This window comes from Magallana gigas, chromosome 3, assembly GCF_963853765.1.
Source record: "Magallana gigas chromosome 3, xbMagGiga1.1, whole genome shotgun sequence".
Classification (NCBI taxonomy): Eukaryota; Metazoa; Mollusca; class Bivalvia; order Ostreida; family Ostreidae; genus Magallana; species Magallana gigas.
In genome coordinates, this window is record NC_088855.1 from 60,077,003 (window position 1) to 60,096,286 (window position 19,284).

Here is a 19,284-nt window from a genome sequence, read left to right on the forward strand (position 1 = left end):
GGTTCTTAATCATAATGTATATATGTGTAATAAATGTAACTTTTAAATTTATTGTGAGAATTTAGAAAAATTACATCAAAGCAGGGCAAAAGATGACTAAAACTTTGCCAAGTTCTTCCAAAAGGGTTTTTTTACTTAACCCTAATATTTGACACCGAATGTAATCTTCCTTAATATAGGAGACAGGGAAATGTTCAAAATGTGTCCTTTTCCGCTTTATAGTGGAAACAGGAATAAATTCTATTTGTGCTAATTTTAAAAATACCAAAATAAACACATAGAAATTAAGTAAAATGAATCATAGATATCTAAACTCATCATCCCAGTTATAACAGCTGGTAAAATTTGTATCCTATACATATTTGTTTTTTCACAAAGTGTTATCTTTTAAAAACGTTAAACAAGTTTTGATCTCTACTAGATTAAGATTGCTAAAATATGATAATAGATTGCTTTAAACAACATCCTGTAGCGATTACTCCTGTCGCATTACAAGCCTGATATTCTCCAAAGGACTTTGTGCGGTATTATACCATTTTTCAATGCATTTTAAAAATGATGTAGAAGATAGTTGAAATCATAGTGGAAATAAGTGCGTAAAAAGTTGTCACCACAGTGACGTCATAATGTAGAAATGACGTCTTGAAGATTGTCTTATTTTGATAAATCAATGTTTTGTAGCAAAATATGGGTGTTTTCCGAGGGTTTTTCGACTTGTAACCACTGAGCGCAGGCTTGCTCAAGTACCATTTTTTAGTATGATGTGTATATTTATACAAAGAAAAAATATTTTAAAATCGAAGCTGAGCAGGCCTTCGCTCTATACTTCCGAAAGCAAAATATAAAGACAAAATGACAATATTTTCATTTGTTTTGTTATTTTGGTGACGTCAGAGATAGACAGCGACTGAGCAGTGATGACTAAAATCAAGATCAAAATAATAGGCATCTTCTGTACAATGAATTATGAAGATTTGATTTTCATCCGAAACTAATGTCACACTACTTAGAAATTGGTTAAAATTGGGGGCAGATATTCGACCATACCAAATATAGTCCTAAATATGGTCAGAAAGAGGACTTGACTATCGCAACAGAAAAAGTACTTTTTCCTTAGTAGTAAGAGAAATAATCGCTTGTAAGTCTAAACAACGGTTACCTGCAGCAGTAATGGAAAAAGCACAGTATGTGAAGGGAGGTAATGTATTTTTTGTAATATGTCTCGAGACAGATAGATTTTCCTCATGCCTAATGGTCGTTAACTTGATTGGGTAAACAACGGTTATTTTTTTAACCGGGAGTTCAAATTTTGCAATATCTCTATTTCTCGCGATGTCTGAATCCTAATAAAAATCAAATTGCATTTTTTTTTTCAATTTTATTACCATTTAGTAATTATTGCCTAAAAGTTTATCTATAGTATTGTGCTATATGTATTTCTGTTTATTAGATAATTGCTCAAATAAATATATTGATAAGTGATAAACAAATCACAGATTATTAGTAAAATGATAAACTAGATGCTGAATTATAGAAAAAATGTCTAAGCATTTTAAAAGAAAAAAGGTACGTTAATTAAGTTATTTTTTAGTTCAAAATTTTAAAGTATTCAACCTTCTATCATGCTTTCCTTATAGATGTACAATCAAAATAATGAGTCGTATAATAAACCTTAAACAGAATTTGTTTAACCTTTATATATCTCTGTCAAAAAAGAAATAAATAGGTAAATAAAGAACACTGTTCATAAATGAAGTAATGACCATTTTCATACAAATATATTCCAATTTGTTTATTTGTATAGAGAAGTTAGAATAGTAATCACACAAAGATTGTATTCTAAATGATTTTAAAAAAGCCATTTTACAGTATTTGCAGCCAATTCATTAAACAAAAATAATGAGAGGAAAATTGATTAATGAGCTTGATTTATTTTAGTGTTGAAACGCGATGCTGTGCTGGTTACCTTGGAGTTAATGGCACGTGTGAAGGTATTTAATCTTGTTTTTCAATCTTAGTTTAAAGTGTTTGTATCAATTTATAAAATCCAGCATCACGGAATTGTTTGTATTTTGTTTTGAAAATGTGGGAATTCAACATATTGAACTTTCCTACATATAATCAATATAAATTCAAGTTTTGATAAGACGCGCAATGAAGCTTATACATATTGGATGCATTATCCTAAACAGAGCATCTTCGATAGCCAAGGGTTTTCGGTCTACTTTTCTCCCCATAAGCCCTTGGCAGATCTCATTACGAAAACTTGGTGATGCGGTGGCGCTATCTAACGAGCACCTTGAGTTGCGCCCGTTGTATATTTACATTTTTTAGCATCGAATGAAACAACGGGTTATATACACACTCCGGAATAAATACAACTTGAAAACATGTTGACTAGATATAACCTATATATATATATATATATATATATATATATATATATATATATATATATATATATATATATATATATATATATATATATATATATATATATATATATATATATATATATATATATATAAGAAGCACTAGCAAACAAACAACACTCGTTATCTAAAGTGTCGGATCAAAAGATACAAGGTTATAAGATGAAATATAAAAAAGCACTAAAAATAACCAACGACACGAACAATAAAGTAAAATATTGTCAAATTTTCGGGACAACCCGTCCCTTCTTCAGGACAACAAAATAAAAACTACATAAGAAAGAAGAAAAACATCTACAAAACTAGCACTAAAATAAACTAAATAATATATAAAAACTAGATAATGTTTAAACACCGGATCAAAACGTGGCAGCTACATCTTTATATTTAAGAATTCGAGCCCGAGAAAGAAAAATCCCGTCCGACGCAGCGGACGGTCTGTGAAGAAGTGCTGAAAGATAACGCGAACGAATTAACTTGCTAATTGGGGGTTGCTGTTAATTAAGTTGTACTAGTAAGATAATTCGTAGTGAAAGTTTGTAGGGAAGATTGGCCCTGTAAAAGACCACATAAATAATCATGAATGTAAAAACTAATGGAAGTGAAATAAAGCAAAAAAAAACCAAAACCGATTAAGGAAATAGCTAATAATTTGAATAAGTAACATGATTAATAGTTTGTACATGGACCGAAAAAGATGAAGATGGTGATATTGCTACGAAAACAAATCAGTACTTAGTTGATGTTCATTTTGGTGAAGTCACTTAATTTGTTAATGCCGTCAGGGCGGATTGACTTCAGTCTATGCATCCAAAATTTTTCTTTATTTTTTCTCTCCGCATCTGTCCAGTTAGGGTTGTGATCAATGACCAAAACCATCATGTCCTCCCATTTGTGATCATCTAAATTAAAATGTTCCCCGACGGGTTCTTTAATTTTCTTAGTTTTGATGGTGGAACGATGATTATTGATGCGCCTGCGGAGGTCTCCTGTTTCCCCTACGTATTGTTTCTGACAAAATTTACAATTGATGAGATATACACAATTGTCCGAACGACAAGAAGTATTTGCGAAAATTTTGTAAGTACGGCCAGTAATGGGGCTAGAGAAGTCGTCTGCATCAGAGCTGTGTTTGCCCAACAGACATCGGGTGTCAGAACAAGTTCTAAAGCCACCATTAGGCAGAGGGTTCTTTAGTTTGGTTCTTACCACCATGTCCTTAAGGTTTCTAGGGCGCTTGAAAGCTGCCATCGGGGGGTTTTTGAAAACAATTGTCTGTAGCACTTTAGCCTCAACTTTTGTGAAAAGTGCAGAATGTTTTACCAAAAATCACTTGTTTGTTTCTTTGAAAGTTTATCTATTAGCGCTGTTTACAACGATGCGATTGGATCAGCTACTCGCAGTTGCAGCCAATCATTAAACGGATCTTGTCACCGAGTTTTTGTGGACCTAAAACCCCTGGCTAACGAAGACGTAAACAGGGTAAAACACGATTAAACTTTTACAGAAAGTAAAGTATTAAGCTCTTGGTGTGGCCTTAAACTCTACGTTTAGATTTATTAATGATGTTTTATCCATTAACAACTATCATTTTCACCCTTATGTTAACTCAATAAATCCCAGTGAGCTTGAAATAAAATATAACACAGATTCCAAAACATCTTTTTTCATATTTGGATATTTTACCAGAAAAAGACGTTAATAGTAACCAAATAAGAAAACTATCTGATAAACGTGATGCTTTTAGTTTTTCCATCGTCAACTTCCCTTACTTATGTAGCAATGTACCATCATCACCTACTTATGGGGTTTATGTCTCTCAGCTTATTCGTTATGCCAGAGCCTGCTCTTCATACGAACAATTTATTAAACGAGGCATGTTACTTACAAACAAGTTTTTGGGACAAGATTATTAAGAACCTCGATTAAAATCATCTTTATGCAAGTTCAATGGTTCATGCAATGACCTTGTTAGCAAATACAATGCTTTTTAATGACAAATGATGACTGACGTTTTTTATACTTGCTAGACCATTATTTATACACCGGATTCACTACGGTTTCTTTCGTTTTTTATGATCTTGACACTGAGCAAACGGAGAATTCGACCGGTCGGCAGCGTATGCTTACTCCTCCTAGGCACCTGATTCCACCTCTATCTTTTAAGAGGTCTATGTTGCTCTGATTTAAATTTTTATGTCGCTTTGCGGATTTTTGAGATGGTTGACAGTTTGTAATTGTCATTTTAAATTTATATTCAACCAGCAAACGTTTGACTGATAGACAACGGGGAGGTGAAAAAATGACATAGATCTGTCTATCACAAATAGCTACCTTTCAGTTTACATAGTTTGACCAAATGTCCGATCTTCATTCTTAAGTAGCAGGAAAATAGAATTTTTTTTTTACATATTCAGAATGCCCTGCTGGGAGGTTTGGCTTGAATTGTAGCAGCCCCTGCAAAACTAATTTTTATGGTCGACTCTGCTTGGCGAAGTGTATGTGTTCAGTTGACCAATACTGTGACAACGTCAAGGGGTGTCTTAACAATTCAAGTTCCGGCCTTTCGATTACTAAACAAAACGTTTCTAATGTACCCGTTGATGTTGGTATGATATTGATTTTTTTTTAAAAACACAAATCATTTATCATTTGATTAAACTCATCATTGTGATTTACTTGATAGAATAAATGTTAATTTAATCATTTACTCAATACCATAAACGTGCTACAGACATAAGCCACTTTGCAACACTTAGCAATAAAAGATTAGTTGGTTTAATGTGATTTAATCTTTTATCAATAGGAAAATGATACTTAAGTAAAACTTGAATTATAACTTTTTCTTTAGAAACACGTGAAATGCAACCCGTTATTTGCGTTATAGATAACGGTGATTTACACTTTTCTTACTTATCTCATGTTTCACATTTTAAAAAATCACTGATTTTTTTAAATTTTTCATATGTAAAAAAATATGTAGTAAAAAAATGAGATGCTAAATTTTTATTTACAATTAATTTCAGAGCATTACTTATTATTTTTGCTATAAACTTGTTTCAGATGTAAAATGTTTATTTTCCAAATTTTAAACTAATATCAAGTTTTACTCACTTCTTAGATTTTGCTTTACTGTTCATTATATTTTCTTCATGTGTCCTTTGGGTTTTTTTTTTTTTTGCAGTTCTTTTTCTTGTGTTAATGATTTACTTTTCTCGTACTGTAGATTATGTTTTGCTATCAAAATGCTAAACGATTCTAATTTTTTACGATGATAATTATGTTTAGGGAACATCCAAGAAGACTTGGCATGGCGCAACACTGCATTCATTCTCGCTTGGGTTTTGTTGATACTTATTGCTATGATCGGTGCTCTTCAGATCAAATCCAGATTTGTATCGGGTTTTAATGGGAAAACTAAAGCTCGACACAGAACAGGCAATGAAAACGCATCAATTGTATATGAAACAGGTGGGATGTTAAACACAACTTTCCCTGAAAAAAAGTGCATGTGGCTATACAAAAAAAATATATCTTAGATATATTAATTTCCATGAATGAGTGGAACTAAAGAATATCCAAGCGTATCGTAAATAAAGTAAGTTTGAAATAAATGTTTTTTTTCTGATTCTGATATAACACAAAAACAATTTTATTGAGTAAATACTCCAATGTAATTTACTTAGAATATACATGTATTCACTTACATTACATCATATATTCTTAGTAAAGTTTTCAAATAGATTTACACAAATATATAGATTAAACAATTTATTACATTTTATATGCAAAATGTAAATTAATGACGTTTCAATTTCCTGTTTTTTTAAATCTCATTAATGTTCTTCACTTTCATCAAACTATGTTGCTTTTTAGACCAAACAAGCCGTGTTTCTGCATCTTTGAGTAGCAGAAGTTGTATCGGAGAGAATCAATTGTATGAGGAACCTGACTCCACATATCCGTACGACAATCTTTCACTCAGAGATCAAGGAGTTGCTTTGTTCTTCCAATCAAACGTTATGCCAAACTCACCAGATGTTTATCTGGTTGAAATGCAGGCAGATTTTACCGGAACGTTAATGAGTGATCAAGTATATAGCTTGGCAAGTATGCCTATCCACAAGAGAGATGTCTGCACTGACGACATTGCATCTTAGATGAACTTTAGTTTGAAACATCGTTCGTTTTATTGATTTGATTCAATATATGTAATCATGAATTATGTTTCAATAATGCCTATTGTAATAGTGCAAACATCGTCTTACAATAATATTGTAAAACAATATAAAACAAGTGTGAGAATATTAAAAGTCTCGATTAAAACAACATTGTCGCTTATATCTCTGTTTATGTTTATACATGTACATATTTGTTGCTTGGATGATGCTTTATTCTTGTATAGATTGGTGACTAATTAATATAAAAAAAACTGTACATTCTAAAGTTTAAAATAGCTATAAATACAGTAACTTTTATTATATATGTTAACTAAGAGCGCAGCTTACAAACAACATTATCGGTGTTTCACAAATGTTCTTGTTTTTAATACAGCATACTCTCAAACAAAGTATATATTTCTCTTTTTCGTTCATTGTTTTACATTTATTCAAAATGTAAAAGAAACATCTGAACTAAAGATTATTATACTGACAAATACGTATAACATACCACATGTCACTCATTACCATCAATCACTTCCCCGCATGAGACTGCAAAGCATAGACTGTGCCACCTGTGGAGCAATCCCAGCCATTAATATTTGATCAAATTTGATGTATAACAGATATGAGGAAATTTTAAAAATAACGACCTAAAGTTTAAAATAGCCATCAATACAAAACTGTTATCATAAATGTTAACTAAGAGCGCAGCTTACAACCAATATTATTGTTGTTTCACAAATGTTCTTGTCTTTAATAAAGCAAACTCTCTAACAAAGTATATATTTCTCTTTTCCCTTCATTGTTTTACATTTATTCAAAATGTAAAAGAAACATCTGAAATAGACATGATTATACTGACAAAAACGTATAACATACCACATGTAACTCATTACCATCAAACACTTCCCGGGGTGAGACTCCAAAGCATAGACTGCGCCACCTGTGGAGCAATCCCAACCATTAATTTTTGATCAAATTAGATGTATAACTGATATGAGGAAATTTTAAAAATAACTTTTTTTTAAATCGAAAGGTTGTCCTGCCACAGTAGATATGAAACAGAGGTAAATCAAATGCCTAGACTCATTACGTTACCAAGACAATACAACAACATTATTCCAGATGTACCAATACAATAATTCACGCTAACATGTTGAAAAATTATATTTCGCCAAATATCGTAAAATAAGTAGATTTAGGCTGTTTTATGACCCAGAAAATAGTTATAGCACAACCTTTGTCTAGTTTGCACAACTCTAAACGACACTTTGACTTAAATCACTCAAAAATGCTTGCAGTGCAGGATGTAATTCATCCAGGAAATTTGCTTACATATCCGTTTTTGGAAACCTGCACCTTTTCTTTGCAAAGTATGTAAATATTTTCTTTATACGGAGTACAGAGTTCAGCGTATCTGATTCACTCCCCCTATACATTATTAGAAGAGTATCCACTATGGACGTAACTATTCTGGTCCTTTCTATAGCACGCTGATTGATACAGACCCTGAAACGTACTACTACACCAAAAAAGCGTGCGACTTTCGTGCGAGAAACGTTTCGTGTAAACCGTTTAGCGTTTCGTGTAAACCGTTTAGCGTTTCGTGTGAATCGTGAAGCGTTTCGTGTAAACCGTTTAGCGTTTCGGGCAAAGCGTGCAGCGTTTCGGGCAAAGCGTGTAAATCTTTCGGGCTAAGCGTGCGAGAACCGTGTGAAACGTTCATCAGATTTCATTCGGAACTCGCTGACAATTTAATTGTTTCAAAATAGCGCCCGTGTTTTACATTACTTTAAAACTGTTTGTGATTGGCAAAACTCCTATGAGATATTTTCGTGAAAAAAAATATAAGAAATGATATACTTATCTTTTCACAAAATTGAATTAATTTTTAACAAACAAAAGAAAAGTACGCGTATTGAAAGGAGACTAGTTACTGAGACTATTCGGCTGTGTACAACCAGTACACAGAACCTCGGACATCGGGTAAGACCTGCACCTGGCTGAACCTGTCAATCAAATTCTGTGTATTCGTTTTCATTGGATGGTCACTCGTCTTTTTTTTTGTCAATAGCCAATAGAAATTTAATGACTTCAAGGTAGTCGGAATCAGTATTTGATGATGCACACAATTTCAATGATAGATTATTTTAACATTAATTTGAACAAAATTAAATGTAAACATAGAAAGGAAATATTCTGTTCATTTCTATGAAATGCGGAAAGTAAATTCTTCTGTATCCCGATTAAAAATATTTCTACAAGTTATTATTTTAATTATTTAAACACTGATAACGGAAAACAACAAGTAATTAACACATTAAAATTTCCCTAAAATATACACATGCAATTAATTATTATGGGAATCTATATGCACTGTACTAAATTCAAGTAGATTATGATAGATAGATGTATATTGTACACCGTTATGCGCGGCGCCCGTTATGTATACGAATATTGAGACAAAAAATTAAATCATTTTTTATTTTTTGTTCTATCCGAAACAGTAATGACAACTTTCTTTATTGTTTAATCGATTGATTTTTTTCTGTGATATTATGTACGGAACATTTATTTACGCGAATGATTTGACATAAGAAAAAAATTGATCGGTTGTTTTATAGCATTTTTCTAACTCATGTGACTAAATTTTTTTTACATAACTTTCAAAATTATCAATGTAAATAATTACAGGTTTATTTACTGTTAGTATTTTTACATTGTATTCTCTGAAACCAATAAAAATATTAATGTGAGAAGAAAAAAAAATCCCGCCGAATGCTGAAAACCCGATTTCAATTTGTAATCATACGGATTTTATTTTTGGTATTGAATATTGTGTTACGGTAACTTTTTTCTCTGGAATTTTTTATTATTAACGGCACTAATAAGAATCATGGATATTTCTTTTGAGCAATAAATATATTTATAGAAGTAATATTTTTGGCTAATTCTGTGAATAAATAATTTTTGCTTTAAATATAAGTACCAAATTAATTTAATTAATCAATTCAACACTTATGTACATATATGTTTCTAATATCGGTATTTCTATTATTTCGTGTTTTCTTCAAATTAATTCTTACTAACAGAGTCAGGGTAAAAATCTGAGAGGAACCGAATCAATCAGGATAAAAGCGTGTCCAAAGCGTGTGAAAAGCGAGCAAATCGTTTCGTGCGAGAATCGTTTCGTGTAAACCGTTCAGCGTTTCGTGTAAATCGTTTAGCGTTTCAGGCAAAGCGTGCAGCGTTTCGTGTAAACCGTTCAGCGTTTCGTGTGAACCGTTTAGCGAGCGTGTAGCGAGCGTGCAGCAAGCGTGTGGTGTAGTAGTACGTTTCAGGGTATGTACCTCCTTCCCCCTCACTGATGAAGACGTGTATGTATAATTTCTGGTTCTTTTAACTTTATTCTACATTATACTCTAAACAAAACAGTAATTCAAAACCTGCGTTTTTAGTTATTACTCATTCGCCACTGCATCCAAGATTATATTATATCGTACGTCTAAGCGTTGTATCCTAGGAAAAAAAATTAATGTGGTTTCGTTAATATGCCTTATCTCATATTTTCAATTGGACCTTTAAAAACTTTTTTTTCCCTACGTAAACAGGGCTATCAGTATATGTTTATCAACTTAAATCACAATTATACGCTAAATTTCTCTAATTGGTTTTCAAAATCTTTAGCCCGCCATACCTGCGTTCAAGTTTGTACGGGCTTTGTTGATTGCACAATTGTAAGCTCCAACTTCTGCAGCTCTAGCACAAATTCTAGTTATTTTAGAGTGTCCGGCGGGAACATACGATGACAACTCCAGCGCCCTGTGTCCAGTTTATTTCTCCGGTCGTGTTGTGAGGATGAGTGTCATTGTTCTCAAAGTCTAAACAACACAGCAAACATGACCAAAAGGGCGGGTAACTACTGAGTTTTTAAATGTCCATCTGTTTTGTTAAATGAAGGTACAAGATCAATTCACTTGGTTAAGCTATTCATTGATGATGCGTAGTCAGGCGGTTTCAAGTAAATCAGTCGTACAGTTTGATTTTTATTTATAAATCAAAAACACACTACAAAATGTATTTTTAAAACAGTCTGTTTTACTGTTCAACCAAATAAGAACTACCTTATAATGCATCTTAAAAGAATTGATTAAATGAACTAGGTGTTCAGGTTTGTGGTTTGGTAATGCTAGTATTAGATGGTTTAACTTCGATATTATTAGTGTCTTGATTATCGTTATTTGACCAATAGGATTAATTTTCATGACTTCCATTGATTTATCAATTTTCTAATTTTAAATAATTTTGGTAAATAATTTAAGTCTTCCATTTCATCTAGTGTTACTGAAAATTTAATACAAAGAAGTTCAAAATTAAAATTATTCCAAATAAGTTTCCATTATCTCATTTAGTTGACATCATTCGAGACTTCCGCTTTCTTTTTTATTGGTGGAAAATGCTATCCCGTTGCGCTCTGTTTTTTGTGTTTATGTTTTTGGTTTGTAAGTTAGACATTGGAATATTAGTATGAGTTAAATTCACCGCGTTTTGGTCGGAGAAAGGAACCTTCAGTTTGTTAAAAAAATTCAGAGGTTTTATATCAGGTTTTATATCATAAAATCACCGCAAAACACCACATAGTCATTACATTAATCTCTCAACATGAGTTTTACTATTTTGGGATCAATAAATGCATTAAAATTTGTTTTTTTCGGCAGAAATATGCACCCCTCGAAACATTTCAATCGTATCACATAGTGAGCATGCGCGAAAAAAAATAATCTCGGTTTAAAATAAAAATTGAAAGCAATATGAGCTGTATTTTTTAAAATATTATTTTGCTGTAAAAACCTGCTAGTATGTTAAGTCTGCATATAATTTAAATTCTTATGATAAGTAAGATTTGAAAACATCATTAATTTTTGTCCAAGGAAAGATTTCTCTTCTAAGGAATATATACCAAATCAATTTTTTGTACAAAAATACAATAATTAAATTTTGCTCTGAAGGCAAAACTAAAGCTTCTTAATGGCAAGTTCCACACAAATATGGCTAAAAGAAATTTAAAAACAATGTTTTTTGTTCAGTTAAGAAAATATCATTTTCATGAAATAAAAAATCAACATCAAAATTGCAGCTCATATTGCTTTAAATTGATTTCAAATTTTGAAATTTTATTACAACTTGAAATGATTTGTCCTGAGTTTAAAGATCAATAGTTCTGATACTGAATTTAATAGTTTTATAGTTTTCATAAACCATAATTAATGATTTTCAAATAACACTTATTTTTATTAGTATTTCCTCAATTATTTCATTAAACACAATACCTTCCGTGTAAATGAAACATAGTGCAGGCAGTGTCTAGAAGTATGATGGAGTTTCATTTTCCCCATGTTCTCTTACTTTTTTTTTATATTTGTTATATTTCATATCAGAAATTTGACGGGCTCTCTAGAATGTGACAAGTAAGTAAAAGAACACCAAACATTCTATTTTTATTCCATCATTTTATTCAAGTTTGCAATTTATTCCTTCTTGTTTTTTATTTTTTTTCCTGCATTTTGCATCCTGTGATGTCTTTGTATGGTCTGTGTAAAACTAAATTGCACACTTTGGTTATCTGTACCTTAAACTCAAATGGAAAAACTGAAAATACCATTTAGCCTTTTGTTCAATGTATCTTTCTTGTATATACTTTATGTGTATAATGATTAAATTAATTATTTAACTAACACTGCTTTCAGTTTAATTCACAAACTTGCTTAATAATTGTAGTATAGGAAAACAAAGTTAAAAAGTGAATTTTACAAAAAATGCAGGCAAATTCTTGAGATTGGCGGAATTGTACCCGTTAATTTAGTTCACTACTTACATTCATTATGATTGGAAGTGATTCAAAAGTCTTTACTGTAACATAAGTAAAGACTTTACTTTGAATTGATATAAATATTTCATTTAGATTGAGGTTTAAAATTCATTTTGAATATTTTTTCAGCATCAGTGGTTTGTGTTGTGCGAATTACTATAGAGAAAATCACCAATGCAAAGGTAAATGCAATAACAAGGTCCTTGTATAAAACCAATTATGTTTTCTAAACTTATTGAAGAACTTACATTAATCATAAGAAAATTGGAAAGGAGATAAAACCAATAAAATAAATATTTCAATAATCTAAAATGTTACTATTGATCTTTACTTTCTTCAATATTCTTGTATAGAATGCCCATTATGAACATATGGTGTAAACTGCAGCTGGGCGTGCCCACAAGATTACTTTGGACGATTCTGTAAAAAATCGTGTAACTGTTCCATTCATCAATACTGTTCTCCGGCTTTTGGATGTGTACAAAAAGAAAATGTCACAGAAAAGTCAATTATTCTTGTATCAAATAGAACTGCAGGTTTGAACAACATATTACGAAATTCTAAAAATATGTTTTACAACTTTACATGATTGAAGTAGTTTTTAAGAATAAGTAAGACAATAAATTTAATTGCAGTTAACTTGCATGAAATATTTAAAGAACAAACTATATATGAAAACGTGTTTATGTAAGCGGAATTGTTACACCATGCAGGCTATTTGTTATTTTAATTGTTGAATTGCGATGTGTAGGAGTGAAACGGGTGATAAATACATTTTATTAATATGTAAACGGTGTGACCGTTGGACCGAGCGCAGATTTAACACAGTACAGTTTGATTTTTGTATGATAAAATCTATTTAAAACGCACACAGTAGGACCCGCCTGACTACTCATACCATTCGTCAAAGTTAAACTAAACGTCGCGTGCTCAGTCTACATTATGACGTCATATTTCAGACGTAAAACGGTCAAGTTTTGTCTTTGGAAATAGCCGAAGAGAGTTACGTGATTCCCAATTTTTTTTATTTCTTTATTTCTTGTTCATCAATTTAATTCATATGAATGCCGCTGTAATAAAATTGCATACTTTGTTCAGTGTCTAAAAGATCAGTTCCTTGACGTTAATGTTTTTATTTTCCATCTGATAATTGGATAAGACATACATAGAACAAGTCGTGTTTCTTGATTAAAGCTCCATTGAAACTTATCTGGTTTCCTTTTTAATTTCTTTTAATTCAAATTACCTTCTATTGAAACACTGGAACTTCTTAAATCGAGTTTAGGGGCAATAAACATCGGTAAGTACCAGTCAATCAATGATCGAATTAACTTTTTAAAAACAAAATGGCTGCCAATATGGCGGCGCCCATGGCTGGAAGAATTTTTTTTTTGCCTTAGTACCCCTGATTCAACATTCATTTTTCACTGATTCTCTTACATATACGTGTTACCATTAATCCTCGCTTCGCGAGGCGGGCTTCGCCCGCCTCTCGCTGCGCTCGGTATTATTAGTTACAGCATGCTAGTACAAACTGTAAGAAACCTTGATCGAACATTTTTGATAAGCAAAGCACCAACTGGTAATTCTTATTATAAAATTTTTTCAGCGACCAATCAGGCCTTCACCCGAAACACTTCTGGGTGGAAAATCACAATATTTGCTTTTCTTTTGTCTACTGTAATTTGATTGTCTACGACAGGAATAATCAGTTTTAAATTAAGGTCTAGTATTTTTAAGGAAATGTTTTTAAAAAATATGAAAAATAAAAGAACTATCATTCAAAAAGCTATTTAAAACAAAATTATGCTTGTGTTTATGTTGTAGAGCAAAATAGATTCAATTCCATTCGCAATTTCAGTTCGTGAAGGGAGGCCATGACAAGAAATGCGGTAATTTCAAATCAAATAATAAATAAGAATGAATAAATGTGTGAGTCGAAATATTATAATTTATATATAATAGAATACTTTTTAAGTTGCTTCTAGGAATATTGAAGAAACCGCTTCTCAATCATTTTTTGAGCATTCCCCACGAAAAACAAAATATATTTCGGATAATTTACGTGGCGACTCACGGACTTCTAAAACGATAGATACGGATTTAATCAGTGCCGCTGAAAGTATTCATTTGGCGCCATATTTTAAAGACAAGGAAATAATAAATACATACAAACATCAGTTAATGAATTTGGATTCGGAAATAGAAACAGATGATGGACATGGCTCAGTATCAAGTTATGGGTAATTGCATGTGCCTATTCAGTACAGTATTCTGTCTTTAAAAGTTGATTTAGATCCGTCAACTGCAGAACTCTACGATCCAAACAAGATTAAAACTGACGATGAATATGACTTTGTGGAATTTGTTTGTATTGATGAAAAAAAAAATTCAAAGGCCAGTCAGCCAGAGTATGGTTCTTGTTCGCAGATCATTGAAACAAGAGAAAAAGCAGACAATGGTGATGATATATAAGAAATTTTTCTTTTATTTTCAGATATTGGGAGATATATTGGTAGTTTGGTACACGATGTGTAATATTCCTTTAAATATTAAATTTATATCATAAATATCAAGATATTTAAGATTTCAATCAAAAATTATACCTCAATATCAATTTCATTTGTAAATGATTATGTTATAGCGTTGTTTTTGCAGTTTCATAATAGCGGATAATACAATGTACCTAAACAAAATGAAAATAATATTTTGGTCATGTACAAAATCATCTCGGATTTTTTGTTGCATGTATACGATGTTTATGTGTATATTTGCCAAATATTATAATATTATTTATTGACTATTATGATGAAATGCGTTAAAATGAATAAATTATTAATAAACAAGTTACATACCAATTTAGTACATTATTATATTATACTGAATTATCTTTAATGGGGGGGGGGGGCGTTAAATAAGTAAGATTTATTTCATTTATGTCATGATTTTTTTTTATCATTCAATGGTTCATCATGTAATGTAACTCAAACCGCGTTTTATTTGTGAAAGATAACAATCACTTTTTAAGCATTGACATTTAATAAATATTAAAGAGGAAGAAACAGTTTCTTTCAACATTTGCCCATAAATTCAAAAGGTGTTTAAATCTTATGAAAATACACATATACCATCTTGAAAACGTGACTGTATATAAAATACCATGTAGGCCATTTTTACCCTGTTTTCAAAAATGTTGGCATATTTTCAAGATGTAGTCAAAAATGATGAAAACCGACACATTGTCTCATAATTGTTTAAGAGTAAAATATGTCTCCTCAGACTTTGTCAACGATAACATGTTAAAGTTGTAATGTGAATTTTATCTTTGTCAACGGCTGCGGACATTGTTTTCTATTCTTTTCAAACAAACTACTGCTGATTTGGTGTTTTCTGTTCAGTTTTAAGAAAAAGATGAGAAAAGGCACTGTTTTTATGACGTTACAATTACCCGGTGAACGTCTAATTAGGTAACCTTGTTATAGGTTCTTAATCATAATGTATATATGTGTAATAAATGTAACTTTTAAATTTATTGTGAGAATTTAGAAAAATTACATCAAAGCAGGGCAAAAGATGACTAAAACTTTGCCAAGTTCTTCCAAAAGGTTTTTTTTACTTAACCCTAATATTTGACACCGAATGTAATCTTCCTTAATATAGGAGACAGGGAAATGTTCAAAATGTGTCCTTTTCCGCTTTATAGTGGAAACAGGAATATATTCTATTTGTGCTAATTTTAAAAATACCAAAATAAACACATAGAAATTAAGTAAAATGAATCATAGATATCTAAACTCATCATCCCAGTTATAACAGCTGGTAAAATTTGTATCCTATACATATTTGTTTTTTCACAAAGTGTTATCTTTTAAAAACGTTAAACAAGTTTTGATCTCTACTAGATTAAGATTGCTAAAATATGATAATAGATTGCTTTAAACAACATCCTGCAGCGATTACTCCTGTCGCATTACAAGTTTGCTATTCTCCAAAGGACTTTGTGCGGTATTATACCATTTTTCAATGCATTTTAAAAATGATGTAGAAGATAGTTGAAATCATAGTGGAAATAAGTGCGTAAAAAGTTGTCACCACAGTGACGTCATAATGTAGAAATGACGTCTTGAAGATTGTCTTATTTTGATAAATCAATGTTTTGTAGCAAAATATGGGTGTTTTCCGAGGGTTTTTCGACTTGTAACCACTGAGCGCAGGCTTGCTCAAGTACCATTTTTTAGTATGATGTGTATATTTATACAAAGAAAAAATATTTTAAAATCGAAGCTGAGCAGGCCTTCGCTCTATACTTCCGAAAGCAAAATATAAAGACAAAATGACAATATTTTCATTTGTTTTGTTATTTTGGTGACGTCAGAGATAGACAGCGACTGAGCAGTGATGACTAAAATCAAGATCACAATAATAGGCATCTTCTGTACAATGAATTATGAAGATTTGATTTTCATCCGAAACTAATGTCACACTACTTAGAAATTGGTTAAAATTGGGGGCAGATATTCGACCATACCAAATATAGTCCTAAATATGGTCAGAAAGAGGACTTGACTATCGCAACAGAAAAAGTACTTTTTCCTTAGTAGTAAGAGAAATAATCGCTTTTAAGGAAGGAGTCTTTTCTGGTTTTCGACTTGTCAAACGTAAATTTGATTAACTGTTCATTAAATCAAGATGAAAGGAAATTAAAATAGTATATTTTTCTTTCTTTTTCACTATCATACAACTTGGCATAGAAAAATGTAATCAATATTTAGAATGGAACAAGGACTATATTTTTAGCGTAGGAAAATATCACATGTTGCGCAATTCAGAATTGCTGCAAATTATATATATATAATGAGTCTGTTTTATCATTTTAAAAACAATAACAATAATGTTGGATTTTTTTTACAAATGTGAACTAATAATATGATACTTGGGTTTCAGAATATGTTTTTAAAATATGATTTGCCTATCAAATAACATTTTTATAAGCTTTTTAAAGCGCCCATTCTAAACATTGATTTTTGTGAAAAAATCACTAAAATCAGTTTTTCTCTCTTATGAAACGGTCAATATATTAGCTTTTCTGTCAATTTATATCTTTATATAAAGTCTTCATAATACATAAAAATTAGAAATATTGTATTATTGGAAGCATAAAAAAATAATCAAAATTTCTTCAAAATTTAAGAAAATTAGAGGAAATGCGGGCTAAGCAATATCAATTTTAGTATAAACATTTATTCCAATTTAGTAGTATAAGCTGATAGACACTCTCATGGTCTATGATTTCATTGAAGATTTGAATCTTCAAATCTTAAACAAATGTCTACAGAACTATAAAGAGCTACACTTATTTTTATCACTCTTTACGTTGAGGAAAAAGGTAGTGACCTTGACCTGACCTTTATCCGAAAACAAAAAGGTCAAATTTAATTAAACTGATAGAATCATTAAGTAATATGATCCGTTTGACTGTGTCAAAATTTCATGCATTTCTTATTATAAGAAGTATGTTTGATAATAAAAAGACTCCTTCCTTAAATCTACACAACGGTTACCTGCAGCAGTAATGGAAAAAGCACAGTATGTGAAGGGAGGTAATGTATTTTTTTGTAATATGTCTCGAGACAGATAGATTTTCCTCATGCCTAATGGTCGTTAACTTGATTGGGTAAACAACGGTTATTTTTTTAACCGGGAGTTCAAATTTTGCAATATCTCTATTTCTCGCGATGTCTGAATCCTAATAAAAATCAAATTGCATTTTTTTTTTCAATTTTATTACCATTTAGTAATTATTGCCTAAAAGTTTATCTATAGTATTGTGCTATATGTATTTCTGTTTATTAGATAATTGCTCAAATAAATATATTGATAAGTGATAAACAAATCACAGATTATTAGTAAAATGATAAACTAGATGCTGAATTATAGAAAAAATGTCTAAGCATTTTAAAAGAAAAAAGGTACGTTAATTAAGTTATTTTTAATTTCAAAATTTTAAAGTATTCAACCTTCTATCATGCTTTCCTTATAGGTGTACAATCAAAATAATGAGTCGTATAATAAACCTTAAACAGAATTTGTTTAACCTTTATATATCTCTGTCAAAAAAGAAATAAATAGGTAAATAAAGAACACTGTTCATAAATGAAGTAATGACCATTTTCATACAAATATATTCCAATTTGTTTATTTGTATAGAGAAGTTAGAATAGTAATCACACAAAGATTGTATTCTAAATGATTTTAAAAAAGCCATTTTACAGTATTTGCAGCCAATTCATTAAACAAAAATAATGAGAGGAAAATTGATTAATGAGCTTGATTTATTTTAGTGTTAAAACGCGATGCTGTGCTGGTTACCTTGGAGTTAATGGCACGTGTGAAGGTATTTAATCTTGTTTTTCAATCTTAGTTTAAAGTGTTTGTATCAATTCATAAAATCCAGCATCACGGAATTGTTTGTATTTTGTTTTGAAAATGTGGGAATTCAACATATTGAACTTTCCTACATATAATCAATATCAATTCAAGTTTTGATAAGACGCGCAATGAAGCTTATACATATTGGATGCATTATCCTAAACAGAGCATCTTCGATAGCCAAGGGTTTTCGGTCTACTTTTCTCCCCATAAGCCCTTGGCAGATCTCATTACGAAAACTTGGTGATGCGGTGGCGCTATCTAACGAGCACCTTGAGTTGCGCCCGTTGTATATTTACATTTTTAAGCATCGAATGAAACAACGGGTTATATACACACTCCGGAATAAATACAACTTGAAAACATGTTGACTAGATATAACCTATATATA

At 31.0% G+C, this 19,284-nt stretch overlaps 1 protein-coding gene across 1 annotated transcript in view; it reads left to right on the forward strand.

Moving 5' to 3' along the window:
* Window positions 1–19,284, forward strand: part of LOC105334433 (uncharacterized) — a 131,134-nt gene that overhangs the window by 19,699 nt on the left and 92,151 nt on the right. The gene's annotated exons all lie outside the window — the stretch shown is intronic.